The sequence below is a fragment of the Ostrea edulis genome, chromosome 2 (assembly GCF_947568905.1).
Source record: "Ostrea edulis chromosome 2, xbOstEdul1.1, whole genome shotgun sequence".
NCBI lineage: Eukaryota > Metazoa > Mollusca > Bivalvia > Ostreida > Ostreidae > Ostrea > Ostrea edulis.
In genome coordinates this window covers 26,918,671-26,924,981 of record NC_079165.1, presented here as the reverse complement: position 1 = coordinate 26,924,981, position 6,311 = coordinate 26,918,671, and positions in this window count along the sequence as shown.

The following is a 6,311-nucleotide window of genomic DNA, read 5'->3' as shown; positions in this document are numbered from 1 at the left end:
TTGCTACATATATTCACACAGATCGTTTATTGACAACAACTGCTAAATTCTCAACAAAACACAATACACATCCAATACCATAGTATATCTATTCAGGGCTCTTTTGTTTTTGTCAGTTCACGAAGTTTAAAGTTCCTAACAGGTGAAAAGTATCGAATTTACAAAATTAAAAGCAGTGTGAATTTCAAAAGTATTGCCACTGGTTTATTACATAACTTCGGTTAGTAATGCACTTACTTGTATGTTTACTTGTTTATTTACGTGTATGTTTATTTCTTTATTTACTTGTATGTTTAATTGTTTATTTACTTGCATCTTCTTACCCTGGCTGCAGCAGTTGACGGAATTTAATGAGGTATAATGGATTGAGGTGGTTTTCCGCTTCAAATGGCGAAAAAGCCCGAAAAGTTGTAACCACAGGCACTCGACGTTTTTTAAAATATATATATAAATTTAAAAAAAATGTCTTCCTGTAGACACAATATTTTGTTACCAGGAAGACAATTTTTATTATATATATCTAAAACGTCGAGTGTCTGTGGTTGTAACGCAATGAAGGAGTTATCCTTCAACACATGGCGGTCAAAGGGAAATAACTTTCGCCAAAATATCGTCTATCGAAAACAATTTACGTATCGACGACGTTTTGTCTATTAACAATAACTTTCATTCATATGTCGATTCGATATATCCTTGTGAGCTCGAAATAAAAGACACCACAGAGTTGGCCACTTCTGCTTCATACTTAGATATTTTATTGAAAGTAGACATTAACGGCAAATTGACAACTCAACTGTATGACAAACGGGATGATTTCAGCTTCTTCATCGTCAACTTCCCATATTTATGTAGCAATATTCCATTATCACCTGCATATGATGTTTATATCTCTCAACTGATTCGATACGCAAGAGCTTGTTCTGCGTGTAGTCAGTTTTTAAATCGAGGCAAGCTACTGACAAGCAAGTTGATGGTACAGGGGTTTCAACAGTCTCGATTGAAGTCAGCATTTCGCAAATTATATGGTCGTTATAACGATCTAGTTCGTCAATACAACCTATTATTGGGTCAAATGCTGTCTGACGTGTTTCATACCGATTGTTAGGCCGTTCTTGGCACACTGATTTTGACTACGGATAACTCCGTTTACCTGATCAGGATATAAGGCTCATGGCGGGTGTGACCGCTTACCCCTCCTAGGCACCTGATCCAACCAGCTGTGTCCAGGGGTCCGTGATTGCCCAACTATCTATTTTGTATTACTTATAGGAGTTATGAGATTGATCACTGTTCGTTATCTTCACCTTTCATACATACATGTACAATATTACAGTGTAACTTCAATCAATTTAATTTATTTCACCCAAGCCACAAAAATGTACATGGGTACAGTGGAGTCAACAGTTGACAATAATACAGAAAAATTAGCAAAAATTAGGTAACTTTTTATGCAAGTATTTCTTCTTTCATTCGACAAAAAATGACACTCAAAAGATAACGGTATTCATCCGCTAGTTAACCATTATTACAGATAAGGCAAGTTCTCTCAGTTTTTGGAGCGACATACCATCAACTGTTCGTGACGCACTGAGGAAAAGAATTACTTTTCACATCTGTATAGTTCAAAATTTAACGATTCCGTATGAGAAACGTTCATGTAAGAAAGATTGGGGGAGGGGGGGGGGGGGGGGGGCTCTGAAAGCAGACAGCCTGGAGGGCATTTGTTGGTTATCAAAATTTGATACGAGGCAATTTTTCATGGTTCGTTTTCCGAGTTCTTTGTAAAACGTTTCTGACTTTCAGAACTAAAACCGCCATTCGGTAGAATACTGTATGGTGTGCTTCATACCATTTGTTAGGCCATTCTTTACATACTGATTTTGACTGCGGATTACTCCGTTTATCTGATCAAGATATAAGGTTCAATGCGAACGTGACAGGTCAACAGGGGGTGCTTACTCCTCCTAGGCATCTATTTTTGTTTTTTTCCCTCGAATTTGAATTCTTTATGGTATTTATGATATTGATCACTTGTATGTTACCTTTTTTCTGCCATTGCTCTATGCATACACTCCAATAAGTAAAATGAGTGAAAATGAATGTATGGAAAGGTTTGAACAATGCATCATTTGACAAAATATATGATTCATCTAAAGGTTTTGGATATCCTTTTGACACGTGATTTAAAATGGCTTTTCCAAGTCAATAGAAATACTAAGTGTGCTTTTTCTTATCTATGGTACCGGTGGCGGTAGCTCAGTGATAGAGCGTTCGCTTCGTAACCGGAAGGTCCTGGGAACTCTTCGCGTTTGTGAAGTGCAGCCAAAGCGTAACGGAATCATCAGAGGATTGTCGATAGACCGGGAGATCGTGAGTCCGAGTCCCGCTCGTGCCATGGCCGCGTCAAACCTAAGACCTTAACATAGGTAGTGATTATACCTTTGCCAAACGCTCGGCATTTAGAAGTAAGAATCACGGGTCTTTCGGATGTGACCTTAAAAACGGAGGACCCGTGTCGCGGCAGGCGTTGGTACAATAAAGATCCCTCACTGCTACTGCCCTGAGCGCTAAGCATACGAGGGCTGTTCAATACGTAATATGTATTGTACGATATCTGAAAAGCATTGACTCAAATAGTGAAATGAACATTACATCCCTTCAAAGTATTCTCCGCGGTTTAAAACACATAATTTAAATCTCTGAATCCATTTCTGAAATGCGTCACGGTACGCTGATTTAGGTAGACCTCTGAAGCACTGACTGATGACTGAGCCAAGGGCTTGTAACGACGACCAGATAAGAACTTTTTAAGTTTTGGAAAAAGGTAAAAGTTGCATGGGGCTAGATCTGGAGAGTATGTTGGGTGTGGCAAGATGGTAACCTTCTCAGACTTCAAAAATTGCTTCACAAGCTCAGATGTATGTGATGGAGCATTATCATGAAGTAGACGAACATGCCTAAATCCTGACACAGGGCGTCGTTTATGATGATATTCCTTGAGCTTTTTTAGTATAACATCTCGGTAATACTGACCTGTAACACTTTTGCCCTTCGGCACCGAAATTTGTACGGCTATAACATCACATGAGAAGAATATACAATAAAGAACCTTCTTTATGTTTATGGTTCTTTTGGCAACTACAGGCCTTCTACCGTGTTTAGTTAGCCATGCATATGTATTTTGTTTCCAATTTTTCTTACTGGTTCGAAATAGTGAACCCATGTTTCGTCACCAGTAGCAATGTTTGAAAATTGTCTTTGGTTGAATTTGGGAAACATTTTGAGTAATTGCTTAGCGGTTTGTACTCGTACCGGTACCCGTTTTTGGTCATCTGTCAATATATGCGGTATCCATCTGGCAGAAATCTTTCTACTTTCAAAATACGCTTCAAAATGAAATGCACTCGCGATAGCGATATGCCAACAACTTTGGCAATATCACGAATCGTGTATCTGCCATCACTTTCAATTATTTCCCTGCCCTTTGAGACATTTGCCTTGCCTGTTACAGTCACAGGTCGGCCAGGTTTTGCTGCATCTTTGGCGGACTCTGTGCCAGTCAGAAATTTCTTTCTCCACCTACGAACTGTCTCATAAGATACCTTATCAGACCCATAAACTTCTCCCAATTCAGTAAGAATTTGCATTACCAAATGACCGAGTTTTGTGCGAACTTTTATATAAGCTCTAATTTCTTCAATATTCTCAACCCGTTTCCCAACCATTTTTACAACAGTGGTCAATGACTGGCTCTGTTGAAATGAGTATAAGTTTAAAACTATTTGGAGCTGAAAGCTCGTGTTTATACCATTGGAAAGATATTGAATAGAGCTATTCAAGAGTATCATCATCCACGAAATCGTGCAAAGCGTTATCGCGCTGTGGTACAATACACATTACATATCGAGCCCTCATAGGTCTAAATTTGTGTTACTTCAACTACAGCTGGTGACGTCTCAATACGAGTGAAAAATTCTCGACGGGACGTAAAAACACTCATTCAACTTATTCATGATTAAATTCAAATTTCTACGTTCTGCTAATCGTTCTGCAATATTCATGACACGAGTTAAAGCATTATTAATTAAAACATGACTTCACTTAGGACATAAAACGTTGTAAGTCTCCATGCATTGATCTGTCCGATGTGTCTGCTGAATCATCTGTTGTACACATGTATTAAAGTGTAAATAGTTTCAAAGCTAGAGGGTAGTTATTGATATACAATATAAAAAAAAAGCAAAGGGCCTAAAATAGAACTTTGCGGAACTCCGTTATTTTCATCAATTAAATAACCCCCTTAATCTATAGCATCAAAAGAATTGCAACATCTTAAGAAAGGCCAGTTTTGTATCCTTACACCATCTGTCAGTGAGATCCAGGATGACAGTTATTGGCGAGAGAATATGCTGATCAATATTCATGACACGAGTTAAAAACACGATATCTCCAAAAACCATACTTATTAGGGTTTTAATTCAAACTCGGCATAAGGTATCTAAAAGTTGAATTTTACAATCTCTGTGCTTTTTTATTCACATACATTAATGTAAAACTATGCTATAAACATTCTTCTTGTATACGGATTGTTCATGTTGAATGCAATTCAGAAGGTAATGGAAGGGAGTTTGTGAAGCGGCATGATTGCATGGAATTAAAAGACGATTGTCGCCAGCTGGTGGACTATAAATGGTGATCAATCCGGTGCTAATCTGTAGAATGTAATATTTTCATTGATTGACCGCTCGTTTCGGTTTGAACTCATCGTATTGGTGTTATCAGATGATGTGCGATATTTGTCATCAAAATCGCCAAAAGCAATCGGACCATGACATCTAAATATCAATGTAAGCAAAACTAAAATGATGATTTTTGGGGAAACGTAAAGAACTCCAAAATATCTTTAATGAAATGGTGAAATTTGTTATACTTGCGAATGTGCATTATGGGGTCACAAAAATTACTTTGTAAAAAGAAATACATTTGAAATGTCGATACGAGGGTTTTTTTGTTTTATAATATTTCCTAAGTTGAGAAAGATTCCAAATGCAGATTATGTTGATGAAGCTATGTTTAATCGAATTATGGTATGTACACGCGGTGATCTGCAATGTTAATGAAATTACCTCACATACGTCCAACCACACGAAATTATAAAGTGAAAATAATTTTACTATGAAAAATCCTTTTAGTTAAATTGATTTTATGAAATAGTTTTATATTAGAATAATAAAGTCTTACCTTGTGAAACAGCTAAGAAAATCCAGAAGATTTCAAGAATTTGTCGCAAATGAACAAATTGCTGTGAAGCAAATCGTGTTCAGATCCGTCTCCTGAAGCGTCGGGTTTTTAATGGTAAAACAGGTGCGTGATATTAAAGTTAGTGCTCAAAATGCGCACTCCCTCGCAAATCTAGACAAGAGTACCGCAAACGGTACACCAAACGCTCGTCGGACAGTGATGACGAAATTTCAGTTCAATATATGTATCCATAATGTTTCTCCCAACTTTATTAACACCTGAAGCTGTTGTGTTTGCTGGTTTTGTAGTTACATGTGCTGTAAACCAATTTTTATTTCCGACGAATTTATTTCGCGATTTAACCAGTGATGAACTGGTTCGCGGCGACTAATTTTCACGACCGAGATAATCTTAAACAAATACAAGAGATATTTCAAAATGGACTGGTTCACGGTGAAAAATATTCGCGATGATGATTATTTTACTAACAGTATATATCGGTCAAAAGTTCTGGGGAGCTTGTGTTTATCCCATGTTGTGCAATACGGAGAGAGAGAGAGAGAGAGAGAGAGAGAGAGAGAGAGAGAGAGAGAAGAAGAAGAAGAAAAAAGGGACATTTATGCACACTAACCAACCTAAAGCAAAATGAGCTATAAAGTCCCACCCCACCACCAGGACCCATTGCCGGGTGCCATTTCATAATTTTGGTAAGACTTCTCTTATCATTACTACATGCTCAGTCTGGTCGTTTGATGTGTAGGAGTTAAGAATAAGAGTGTCAAAGAAACAATGCATTTTCACTAAAGGAACTATAAAGTTCACTCTGGTACCCTAACCCCCGACCCAGGGGTCATGATCGTGAAATTTACAATTTTTGGTAAAGGCGTCCTTGTGCATTCTGATTACTAGTACCTGGTATATAAACAGCTTATCAGTCAGATGCCTCATTTCATTCTAAACTTTTTGATCCTCGGGCCCAAGAAGGACAGCGACCAGGAATTTTACCGTCTTAGTTTTCCCATCCCCATCCATAGTTCGCAACTTAAGTTAATTTCCTTTCGAGAGGTATC